Source organism: Puma concolor, chromosome A1 (assembly GCF_028749965.1).
Source record: "Puma concolor isolate L17-30 chromosome A1, mPumCon1.1.hap2, whole genome shotgun sequence".
NCBI lineage: Eukaryota > Metazoa > Chordata > Mammalia > Carnivora > Felidae > Puma > Puma concolor.
This window is the reverse complement of record NC_141667.1, coordinates 105,288,842-105,302,182: the sequence shown is the minus strand read 5'-3', so window position 1 is coordinate 105,302,182 and position 13,341 is coordinate 105,288,842. Positions and strand designations below refer to the sequence as shown.

Here is a 13,341-nt window from a genome sequence, read left to right as displayed (position 1 = left end):
TGATAAAAAAAAAACATGATAATTATTGGAAATGAGTATAAATAGCTTAAAGCACCCCAATAACTTTTTCACCTTTGCCCTCCTCAGTTCTCCTTGGGAAGAACTTACCCTGGGACAATCAGTTTTACATTTCTGGGATTGCTATGCTTGGACTCTTAAGCTCTCATTTGTCTTTGACTCTGTTTAATCTTCTTGAAAGTCTCTCCTTCCATGGCTTCCACCACTCTTTGCCAATTCTCCCCCAATCTTCTTGCTTTCTGTTGCTGGTTCCTCCTTCTCTGTCTTAACTATAGCCTCTTCTCTGCTCACTTTATACCTTCTCCCTTCCAGTGTATCAGTATTTTCCAATGGGGATATTACTGGAATTTTGGCTGGGGCAATTCATTGTGTGCAACTTTCCTTTTTACCATAGGACACTTAGCATCCTTGGTCCCCACTAGGTCATGCCAGCAGTACCACCTACCGTCATTGTGTAAGCCAAAAACATCCTTAGACATTTCAGAATGCTGCCCAGAGAGGCTGCATCACTCACATAGTACGAGAATTTGTGTCATTTTACCATACCCAGCCCAAATATCCCCCCTATGCCTTAGTCCTTTATTGACTACCTATTTTCACTTGAATAATGCAGAATAATTTCAAACTTATGTATGAAGCAGAATCCATAAGCTCTCATTTCCTTCAGTCTGATTTTCCTCCTGAATTCCTGTCCCTGTGTTCACTTCAGCAGCACATATACTGAATTCCTATCTCTGTTGGCCACACGTAATTATCAAAGCCAGAAACCTAGGTATCAACTTTTACTCCTCCTTCTTCAAATCCCAATCAACTAATCACCATGTCTTTTCAATTCTACTTCTTCAAGACTTTTGTCTAAATCTTTTCCCCTCTATCTCCACATAATAACCATTTCTTTGTAACCCGGTGATTTTAAGCATAGATCTTCAGCCTGGTGGCTGGCCATAAAAGATCTCCCAATAAGCTACATAATGATCAAATGAGTTTAGAGGGAATTGTTGAATAATAAACATCATATCTAAACTCATATATATCTAAACATATTCTTATTAAGAAAAATATGGTTCTATTCAGAATCTGTGTTTCTCTGAGTTCTATAATCACCACAGAGTAAAACTGTTAGAGTAGGTGTGCTGAGGCATTTTTTTAATCCTGTCTGAGTGAGCTAGGTCAAAAGTCTTATGCACCACTATCATATTGCACCACGATGAGTTCTTAAATGTATTAAATCTCATCCTTTTCCCCTCTCTCTTCTTCCTCTGAAGTTTGTTCTTCTATGAAGTCTCAGAATTATCTTCCTAAAATGTTTAACTGGTGCTATCATGCTTCTGTTGAAATTTGCTCAATTGATTTTTATCACCTAAAACATACATTTTGCTCAATCACATGTGAAATTTCAGGATATGATACCTCCTGACCTCTTCATCTTCTTCCTCTTCCTTGGTCCCTGAATTTTACATGAAGCTCTAGCAATGCCAAACTTAAGAGCTTCCCAGCTATATTTACAGTTTTGTATCTCCTTGCTTTTGTACATGTGGCTCTCTTGGCCTGGAATTGCCTCCTACTGATTTGAATTCACTTAGGTTTTAAAAGTATCAGCTCTGGCACTGTATACAGAATAGGTTTCAGTGGGGCAAAGGCAGAAGCAGAGAGACCAGAACTGATGGTGGCTTGGCCTATGGTGATGGCAGTGAAGGTGAAGTGTGTTCAGATCTTCACATGTTTTTAATGTATCCATTTTGTATATTTCTTTTTTTAATTTTATATATTTTATTTAAAAGCCTACTAAAATGTTAAACTTGTTGATAGGTGGAAAAATTGAGCCATGAGGTATTCAAATATCTTGTCAGCATTATACCTGAAAGAAAGTCCTATAATAGATTTTCTTACATGAAGTGTTATTCTCTGTCAAAAGCAAATAACAACAACAAAAACAAACAAACAAACAAACAACCCTGATACTCCTTGTAAACGAAGCCGGGTGTAATTTCTATCCATCTTAAGGATCTTAAGATCTTGGATCCTAAGGATCTTTGGATCTTAAGGATCAAAGATAAGTGTCATAATTATCTTAAAAGTAATGCCCCAACTGAGGTGTTTTGTTTTTGTTTTTTGTTTTTTTAACAGGGCTGGTAATAAGAAAAACCATAAAACAAGAAAAACCAGAGAGAAATTCATAAAGTTTCTTTCTGGCTCTTGTCCTTTCTCCTTTTTCAGCATTCTTCTCTTAATTGTACAATAGTCCCATAACATCATAAGGTCCTTTATCTTAATAATTGTATTGGTAATAGTAGTAGTACTAGTTAGTAGTGTAGTTGTACTAGAAATAATAGTAACAATGCAATACATTAACTGCCATCCATAGAATCTTGCCAGCCTAAAGGTTTATGCAAATTATATCATTTAATACTTATAGGAACCCTAAGAAGCAGTTGGTATCTATGTATCTGTTTTGCAGGAAAGGCAATAGAGGTTCCAAGAAGTTATAAAACTTGTTTAAGAGGATTCACTTAAATTGTGGAATGGAATTCAAATCCAGGTTTCATGGCTTGCCCCCTCATACACTACACCATATTGGCTCCGTTAGAGCCATTTTTACCCAGATTCCAATGATCCTATGACAGTGCATCAACCTAATGAGGCATTTTTAAAAAATGTTTTAACAAATTTGTTAAATAAGTTTGTGTCTTTTGTAGAATATCTGGTAAACTCAGATAAAACACAAAGCAGAAAATATTTCTATAATATCACCAGGGATAACTATTGATAATATTTTTATATTCTCTATATCATACTTATTATATATTAATATCATTGTGATTAAAAAGAGCAAGTAATTTTAAAACATGATTTTTTAAACTTAATGAAGTTGTTAAAACATTCTCCCATATCATTAAGTTATCTTCACACATTTTACTTTTTTTTTGTAGTTAAATAGCAATTTATTATGTGGATGCACCAACAAATTTATTTCACCAATTCTATACTGTTGGACATTTAGGTTAATTTTTTTTTCCTTATCATAGGTTAAAACATGTATTTGTTTGTTTGTTTAAAGTTTATTTATTTACTTTGAGAGACAGAGAGAGCACAAGCAAGGGAGAGACAGAGAGAGAAGGAGAGAGAGAATCCCAAGCAGGTTCCACACTGTCAGTGTGCATCCCGATGTAAAGCTCCATCCCACGAACCATGAGATCACAACCTGAGCCAAAATCAAGAGTCGGATACTTGACTGACTGAGCCACCTAGGCACCCCTAAAATTTTTATGTATTGTAATTAATTCTGTAAAGAATACTTTTATATATGTCTGATTATTCCTCTGGATAAATGCCTAAACAAAGAATTGCTAGATCAAAAATAAAATGTTTAAATTCTTTTTCATTTTTCCAAAATGCCTTTCTGAAAACTTGTTCAGATTTAAATACTAACCAATAGTTTTTTAACGCAGGCTGCTTCCATACATGCTAATACTCAGTATTAACTATCTGAAGTTTTACTATCTTTATGATTTTACATCTGGAGTTTTCTTTTCCTTTTAATAATTCTTCCCATTCACTTTACTCTTAAAATCAAAAGGGGAAGGATTTTGCTTCCACACATGAAGGAATAGTAACTATATGGTGTTTGTACCCCACCCCTCATAACCAACAAGTTACAGAATTAGACAAAATGCTTTTTTTCATACATAAGATACCAAGCACTACTGATCTATGATTCATGAGAACATGACTTAGAGCCTAGAGCCAATTTCCTAACCTTAGGGCAGGGAGGAGGAACCAATCTCTGAGTTAAGGAGAACAAAACTGGAACACGAAAAGGCTGAAGCATCTAAAAATTGCAGGGAAGCATTCCAGAGTAGGAGGAGTTACACAAAGCAAGTTCTCCAGAAATATGCATAGTACTGTCATTGAGTCTCATGCCAAATCCAAGACTGCACATGTGTAAATTAATGCCACAAAACCAGGCAAAAAACAATAACAAAGACTGTCTCTAAGAACAACCAAGCCTTAGTAGTAGGGGATAAACTAGCCGTATAATAAGGCTACTCTAGACCTGCCGTAAGAAAGCTTAACAGTCCTCAAAAGGATCAAACAGAAGACAAACAATACAACTGCCTGACAAAATAAATGTCAATACTCTTTAAAGAAGACAACAAAATACACTCAATAGTGTAATATTCCTAATATCCAACGTCACCCCTCAAAATTACTAGATATGTTAAGAAGTAGCAAAATGTGATCCCTAGTGAAAAGAAATCAGTCAATAAAAACAGATGTAGAAATGGCAGAGATGTGAAATTATTAGACAAGGACTTTAAAAGAGCTATTATAAAAGCTCAACAATTTAAGAGAAAATAAGGATATGAAGAAAAAAGCAGTTGAAAATATAAAAAGAAGCCACATAAATACTCCAGAGGCCCAAGACATGACATCTGAAATGAAAAAATTCACTTAATGGACTTAAGAGATGATCAGGTATTGCAGAAGAAAGGATTGGCGAATTTGAAGACACAGTGACAGAAACTACCCAAAATCAAGCTGAGAAAACAGAGAGGCTGGGGAAAAAATGAATAGGACTTCATTAATATGTGGGACAATATCAAGCAGTGTAACATGTGTGTAACTGGAGTCTCAGATCAAGAAATGAGAAAGGGGCTGAAAAAAATAAAGAAATAGTGGCTGAACATATCTCAAATTAATTTTAAAAATTCTTTACCTATACATTCAAAAAGCATAAAAAATCTCAATCAAGATAAATACAAAAAATACCACATCCATGAAGATAGACCACATTCTGGGCCATAAAACACAACTTAACAAGTGTTAAAGAATAGAAATCATACGATGTTTGTCCTCAGACCACAGTGAATTAAACCAAAAATTAATAACAGAAAGATAACTAGAAAAATCCCACAATAAGTGGAGATTAAATAATACACAGGTCAAAGAAGAAATTTCAAAAGAAAAATTTTAAATATCTTGAACTAAATAAAAATGAAAACACAACTTATCAATATTTGTGGGATGCATCAATAACAGTGCTTAGAGGGAGATTTGTAGCATTTAATTACATACATTAGAAAAGAAGAAAGATCTAAAATCAATAAACTAAGTTTCCATCTGAGGAAACTAGAAAAAGAAGAGCAAATTAAATCCAAAGTAAGTAGGAGGAAAGAAATAATAATTAGAGCAGAAATCCATCAAATTGAAAACAGGAAATTAGTAGAAAATATCAACAAAACCAAAGCTTGTTCTTTGGAAGGGTCAATAAAATTAATAATCCTCTATTTAGACTAAAAAAAAAAAAAAAACCACGAGAGAAGACATGAGTTACTAATATCAAAAATGAAAGAAGGGACATCACTACAGATCCATGGAAATTAACATGATAATAAAGGAATACCACAGACAACTCTATGACCACAAATCTGATAATTTAGATGAAATGGACCTATTCCTTGAAAGATACCATCTGCCAAAACTCATATAAGAAAAAATAGATAATATAAATATAACCATATCTAGTAAAGAAATTGAGTTAATAATTAATAACCTTCTAAAAGAGAAAGCACCAGGTCCAGATGGGTTTACTGGTGAATTCCACCAAACATTTAAAGAAGATATTACACCAATTATTTGCAATCTCTTTCAAATGAAATAAATAGAAGGAATACTTCTTAACTCACTCTGTGAGGTCAGAATTTCCTTAATACCAAAACCAAAAAAAAAAAAAAAAAAAAAGACTTTACAAGAAAACTACAGACCAATATCTCTCATGAACACAGATGCAAAAATCCTCAACAAATTATCAGCAAATCAAATCCAATAATGTTAAATGCCATGACCAGGTGGGATTTATTTCAGATATGAAAGCTTATTCAACATTCAACATTCAAAAATCAATTAATGTAATCCATCACATCAATGGGATAAAAAAAGAATAATCATATGATCATATCAATAGATGCAGAAAAAGCATTTGACAGAATCCAACACCCACTCATGATATAAAAGAACTCTCAGTAAACTAGCATTAGAGAAACTTCCTCAACTTGATAAAAAATATCTCCAAAAAATCTACAGCTAAAACTATACTTAATGGTGAGAAACTTGATGTTTTCTCACCAAGATTAGGACCAAGGCAAAAATTTTTCCTCTCACCACTCCCTTTCAATATCATACTGGAATTCCTAGCTAATGCAATAAGGCAAGAAAAGGAAAGAAAAAATATATATACAGATTGGGAAGGAATTAATAGAACTATCTTTGTTCACAGATGATATGGCCATTTATTTAGAACTAAAAAAATCAACACAAAGTTTCTAAAACTAATAAACAATTATAGAAAGATTGCAAAATACAAAAGTAATCTACAGAAGTCAGTCACTTCCCTCTATACCAGCAAAGAACAAGTGGATTGACATTAAAAACACAATACATATAAATTAATATCCCCAAAAGGAAATAGTTGGGTACAAATTTTAAAAGTCTGTACAAGATTTATTTGAGGAAAACTACAAAATTCTGATGAGATAAATAAAAGGAGAGATATTACATGTTTATATATAGGAACACTAATATGGTCAAGATGTCAGTTCTTCCCAACGTGATATATAGATTCAGTGCAAACTAAATAAAATAAACTCAATAAAAATCCCACTCTGTTATGTTTTGGAAATTGAGGTGTCCTACCCAAGTCAGCATCAGCTTGCCAGGCACAAGGGTGAGTTATCTCGGAAGGAGATCCTTCAGCCCCAGTCAAGTCCTCAGATGACTACAGACCCAACCAACATCTTGAGTGAAATCTTAGAGAGATCCACAGCAGAACCATCCCGGTAAACTATACCTGACTTTCTGACCTACAGAAACAATGAGATATAAGAAATGTTGGTTATTGTTTATAGTCACTTGATTTTGTGGATAATATTTTACACAGCAATAATTGTGTTTTTATTTGCTAATAAAATAAAACTGGAAAACAAAATCTAAAAAAAAGTTTATAATTGTATCAAAACAAGTGAAATACTTAGGAATAAATATAACAAAATAAGGGAAAACTTTTCACTAAAATTACAGAGCATTGCTAGAAGAAATTAAATATCTAAATAAATGGAGCTATCAACCATGTTCATGGATTGGAAGAGACAGTATTGTTAAAATACCACTTCTCCCTAATTTAATATAAAGGTCCAGTTATGACCTCAATCAGAAATCCTGCAGGATTTTCATAGGAATCGACAAGTTTATACTAAAATTAATATGGAAATGTAAACAATCCAGAATAGCCATATAAATCTTGAAATAAGAATAAAGTTAGAGGGAGGCCTTAAATTATCTTATTTCTGAATTATTATATGGCTGTACGATTCAATTACAACATAATACAATGTTATTTTACTAGCATAAAAATAGACATATAAATTAATGAGACAGAATACAGAGCCCAGAAAGAGACCACACATATAGGATCAAATGGTTTTAGCAAGAGTGCTAAGACATTTCAGTGGGAAAAACAAAATCTTTTAACATACGATGTTGAAATTACTGGATATCCTTTGGTGGAAAAAAAAATGAATATGAACTTTTATCTCACACCATATCCAAAAGTTAGTCTAAAATGGTCACAGAACTAAATATAAATGCTGAAACTATAAAATTCCTAGGAAAAAAATCTTTGTGTTCTTGTGACAGGCAAAGATTTCTTAACATAGTACACAAAACCACAAACTATAAAGGAAAAATGACAAATTAGCCATAATCTGAATTTAAAACTACTGCTTCCCAAAAATCACCATTAAGGAATCAAAAAGTAAAGACACCAAGTGTGGAAAATAAGTGTAATACATACATGGCAAAGTACTTGCAGCCAGAATAAAGAACTCCAGACCTCAATAATAAAAAGGCAAACAACTACATTAAAAATGGGCAAAGGGTTTAAACAAACATTTTACAAAAGAAGGTATATGGCCAGTTAGCACATGAAAGTCTCATCAGTCATCAGAGAAATGTGAGATACCTTTACACATATTAGAATGGATAAAATTTAAAAGATGGATAATACCAGATGCTGTGGAGTTCTCATGAAAAACAGTACAATCACTTGAGAAAACTGACAATTCCTTAGAAGTTAAACGTGCAGCATTTGCCATGTCACCCTTGCACTACTATTTCCACAAGATAAATGAAAACATACATCCCTAAGACTTATATATGAAGGTTTATAGTAGTTTTATTAATTAAGGCCAAAAATAGATCAATTCAAATGACCATTAGTAGGTGAATGGATATACACAATGTGTTATATCCACCTAACCAACACCACTCAATAAAAAGGAACAGATACTCATATACGTAACACAAAAGATAAATCTCAAAATCATTTTGCTGCATGAAAGAAGTGAGACACGAGAGAGTACATAAAGGGTTCCATTTATACAAGATTCTAGGAAATGCAAACTAATCTGTTGTGCCAAAACAGATCAGTGAATTCACTCCTAGTTACAAGCCCAAAAGAAATAAAATATGTCCACACACAAAAAAACCTTGTACTTGAATATTCATATAATAGCAGCATTGTTCATAATAGTTCCAAATTGAAAACAACCCAACTATTAACTGATAAACAGATAAATAAAATTTCGTGTATCAATGTAATGGAATATTGTTCCACAATAGAAGGAAATGATGTATGAACCTTGAAAACATTACACCAAGTGAAAGAAGCCATCCATAAAGACCGCGCACAGTATGACTTCATTAATATGAAATGTCCAGAGTAAGCAAATCAATAGAGACAGAAAGTAACGGTTTTCTATGGCTGTGAGGTTGGGGCAAAATGGAGAGTGACTACTAATGGGTACAGGTTTCATTTTGGGGATAAAGTTCTCAAATTGATTGTAGCAATGGTCACACAGCTTTCTTAATATACCAAGACCTATTGAGTCCTATGTTTTAAGTGAATAAATTATATGGTAGGTGAAGCCATTTTATTTAGTTAAATAAAGCTATTATTTTAAAAAAATTAATCAGACTGGTTGCTGCCTGAGGCCAAAAGTGGACAGCAAAGGAGCAAAAGAGGAATCTTTTGGTGGCGATTAACATGGGTTTTGTTTGTTTGTTTGTTGATGGGGTTTTTTTGTTGTTTTTATTTTTAATCCTTGGGGCACATGGGTGGCTCAGTAGGATGAGTGGCTGACTCTTGATTTCAGCTCAGGTCTTGATCTCGGGGTCATGAGTTCAAGCTCTGCATCGGGCTCCATGCTGAGCATGAAGCCTACTTTTAAAAAAAAAAACGTTTTTTTATATTCATTGGGTAAGCGATTTCATGACTGCAACTATGAAAATTCATGGAGTTATACACTTCAAACAAATGCAATTTACTGTATGTAAATTGTTCAGGTTGCTTTTATTTATTTTTTTTTTAAACGTTTTATTTATTTTTGAGACAGAGAGAGACAGAGCATGAATGGGGGAGGGTCAGAGAGAGAGGGAGACACAGAATCGGAAGCAGGCTCCAGGCTCTGAGCCATCAGCCCAGTGCCCGACGCGGGGCTCGAACTCACAGACCGCGAGATCGTGACCTGGCTGAAGTCAGACGCTTAACCGACTGCACCACCCAGGCACCCCTGTTCAGGTTGCTTTTATAAGAGCATATACTGAAAAGTCTCCCTCCTAGGTGTGGTTCTCATTTCCCAACCCCAGATGAAATTAACATTACCAACTTCTTATATATTCTTTTAGGTGTATTTTATACATATGTAGGTACATTCATATATTTGCTATTTTTTTCCAATCCTAAACCAAATGGTAGCATGCTATACACACTCTTATATACCTCGGTTTTTTTCACTTAAAAATTTTTGAAGAGTTATTGATTTTCTTTGATCTTAAAGATTATATGTAAAAGTATCTAATTTACTTACATTTATGTTTCTGTAACTTTGAGGAAGGTTGTGTCTGCTCAGGGTTCTCCCAATCATTTGCACTTCTTTTACTATAAACCACTATTTGTAACCTTTGCCTATTTTTCTATTACAGTCTTAGGCATGTACTTATTTATTTGTAGAAGCTCTTTCTATAGAAGCAAATTATCCGTAACGCGTGTTACAAGAGGCAAATATTTCTTCCAGTGTGTCATTTATATTTTGACTTGGATTATATTGAGTTTTACACAAATTCTTTTAATATAGTCTAACTTATCACTCTTTCATGACTTCTGGGTTCTGTGTTACATTTAGGTCTTTCCCATTTCACGGTTATAAAAATAATTCTCCAAAGGTTTCTTAGGTACGTTCGTGGATTTCATATTTTTTGTCCAAATCTTTAATCATTTGGAAATACATTTTGTAAAATGCAAAGGTCTCGAATTTTTTCCAGATGGACACTCACTTGTTCCAATACCATTTATTGAGTAACCCATCTTTCACTGCTGTTTTGAAGTATCATCTTTATCATGCACTACATAACCATATGGACTTGGATCTATTTCTACACTTTCTATTTTATTCTACTGATCTGCCTATTCATGTAACAATAACAGATTGTACTATACTTATTATAGCTTTATAATAAGAGCTAATAACTAATAGGCTAGTTTCTCCCTCTTTCTATCTTTTTTATCAGAATATTTCCTAGCTATCCTTGCTTATTTTCCATTTAAACTTTAGCAACAACTTGTATAGTTGCACAAGAAAAATCCTTTTGATAGTTTTTATTGGAATCATATAAAATTTATAGATTACAGGAAACTGACATCTTTCTGATTTTGATGCTTCCTATCCAAAATCAATTACAGTATGCCTTTTCATTTATGTCTTTTTTTTTTTTACTAGTCTTCAAGTCCTTTCCTAGCATTTAAATTTTCTTCTTTATAAGTCTTGTTTATTCCCTTTTCAGTTGTTTTAATCTAATTGCATTAGCAAGAACTTCTTAGAATTTATTAAAGAACACTGATAATAGAGGACATCTTTGTCTTGTTCTTAATTCTAATGGAAATGTTTCTAATATTTTCCTATTTAGAATCATACTGGTTGAAGGGCACCCTGGTGGTTCAGTCAGTTAAGTGGACAACTATTGATTTAGGATCAGGTCATGATCTCACAGTTCATGGGATCAAGCCTACATCTGTCTCTGAGCTAACAGCACACATTCTGTTTGGGATTCTCTCTCTCCCTCTCTCTGTCCCTCCCTCTCCCTCCTCTCATGTATGCACATGCTTTCTCTCTCTCAAAATAAATAAAAAAAACATTTAAAAAAAGAGAGTCATACTGGTTGAGTAAAATACATATACGCACAAACACAGGTCTATTACTACCTATTGAGACATTTTTAAATCCAGGAATAAGAAACAAACTTTATTAAATGCTTTTTAAACTTTTATGGAGGCTGTAATATTATGTTTTACTTTACCTATTAATCTTATAAATTTGGGAGTAAATTTTCTTATTGAAGTATAATTGACATACAATATTATATTAATGTCAGGTGTACAACATAGTGATTCCACAATTATATACATTATGAAATGCTCACCATGATAAGTGCAGGATCTTAAAATCAATGCTATACTTGTTATAACATGTTTTGGAAGCTTACCTTCTTATTAAAGGTTTAAATGGCATGCAGTTCTCTAGCCTGTAAAGGTTTGATAAAATCACCCTCTGAATTCATCAAATACACTGGGGTTTTTTTAGGAAGGGAGCTATCTTGAAAAATGTTCTCTAGGAGCGCCTGGGTGGCTCAGTCAGTTAGGCGGCCAACTTCGGCTCAGGTCATGATCTCGCAGTCCATGAGTTTGAGCCCTGCTTCGGGCTCTGTGCTGACAGCTCAGAGCCTGGAGCCTGTTTCAGATTCTGTGTCTCCCTCTCTCTCTCTGACCCTCCCCTGTTCATGCTCTGTCTCTCTCTGTCTCAAAAATAAAATAAACGTTAAAAAAATTTTTTTTAGAAAAATGTTCTCTATTTTTATTATGATGATGGTGGAATGACATTTTTATCTCCTCTTGGTCAGTTCTGGAAATTTATACTTTTCCAGAAAATTGTAAAGTATATCTGGATCCTGAAAATGATATTTTTATTTATTTTTATTTTATTTAATTTATTTATTTATTTATTTATTTATTTAGAGAGAAGGAGGAAGAGACAGCATGCACATGTGCTGGCACAGGGACAGGACAGAAAGAGGGAGAGCAAGATTTTTATGCAGGCTCCACACTCAGCACAGAGCCCAATGTGGGGTTCAGTCTCGCAACGGTGAGATCATGACCTGAGCCAAAATCAAGAGTCAGATGCTTAAGCAACTGAGCCGCCCAGGTGCCCCTCAAATTTATTTTGATAAATGTAAACACAGACTGTCTTATAATTCTTTAATTTTCTTCTGCATAAATGGCTATTTTACTAGTGTCACTTCTTTTTCTACTCGTGCCTTCCTTTTACTCTTATTTAGGTCAACTAACACATCTTTAAAAAAACTTCCCTCGTACAACCACCTGTTGGATTGGTTATATCTCTGTTATGTACTTTTTAACTTATTTCTGTTTTATTCTCATTTTCCATCCTCTGCTTTCCCTAGCTTTGTTTTGCTTCTATATTGTTACCCTTCTAAAATTGGACATTCAGCCATTTTCACCCTTTATTTATTGTTTATTACTATAAAATTCCTCTAATTACTGTGGAAGAGGGCCTATATCCGGATGGATCTCTCATGTTTTGTTTTCATTACCATCGTCATTATTTTCTAGATAACTGGCAACCTCAATGTTGAGCCCTCTTTAGCTGAAAAAATTGTTTAAGAGAGAGTTTTTCTTTCCCAAGTGGTATTTTGTTTTGTTCTATGGTTTTAATTTATAATTCTACTGCACAGTGATTAGACTAAATTGGTTAGAACTATTTCAACCATTTGAAATTTATTCAGTTGTGCTTTATGGCCTGAAATTTGGTCAATTTTTATAAACATTCCATGTATAGAAAAAGTAAGTTTATCTTCAATTTTGATGGTACAGAGATTCTATATATCAGTAAAATCTAATTCAATAGTTGGGTCTTCTGTCCTTATTTTGTCCACTGGATCGCTCATAAATAATTAACTTCTTCTCCACTAAATTGTCTGAATAATTTTTCCTGTTTTTTTTTAATGTTTGCCTTTATACCTTTATAATTTTATCTTTATTATTTATCAGTTAATTAAATAATCCTAGTTATAGAAAGTCAGGAATAACTTCATTATCTATAGCTTTTTATTCCCCATCCCCATTTAATTTTTATTATGTATATGATTTCGACATTTTCAGGGTTTACAATGTTTATATTCCATTGATCATCTCCA

At 33.4% G+C, this 13,341-nt stretch overlaps 1 long non-coding RNA gene across 1 annotated transcript in view; it reads right to left on the bottom strand.

The window, feature by feature from the left end:
• Positions 1 to 13,341, bottom strand: part of LOC147584346 (uncharacterized) — a 448,130-nt gene that overhangs the window by 55,848 nt on the left and 378,941 nt on the right. The window contains exon 2 of the long non-coding RNA XR_015248619.1: positions 6,712 to 6,878. This is a non-coding gene — a long non-coding RNA (uncharacterized LOC147584346). The remainder of the gene's footprint in view (positions 1 to 6,711; positions 6,879 to 13,341) is intronic.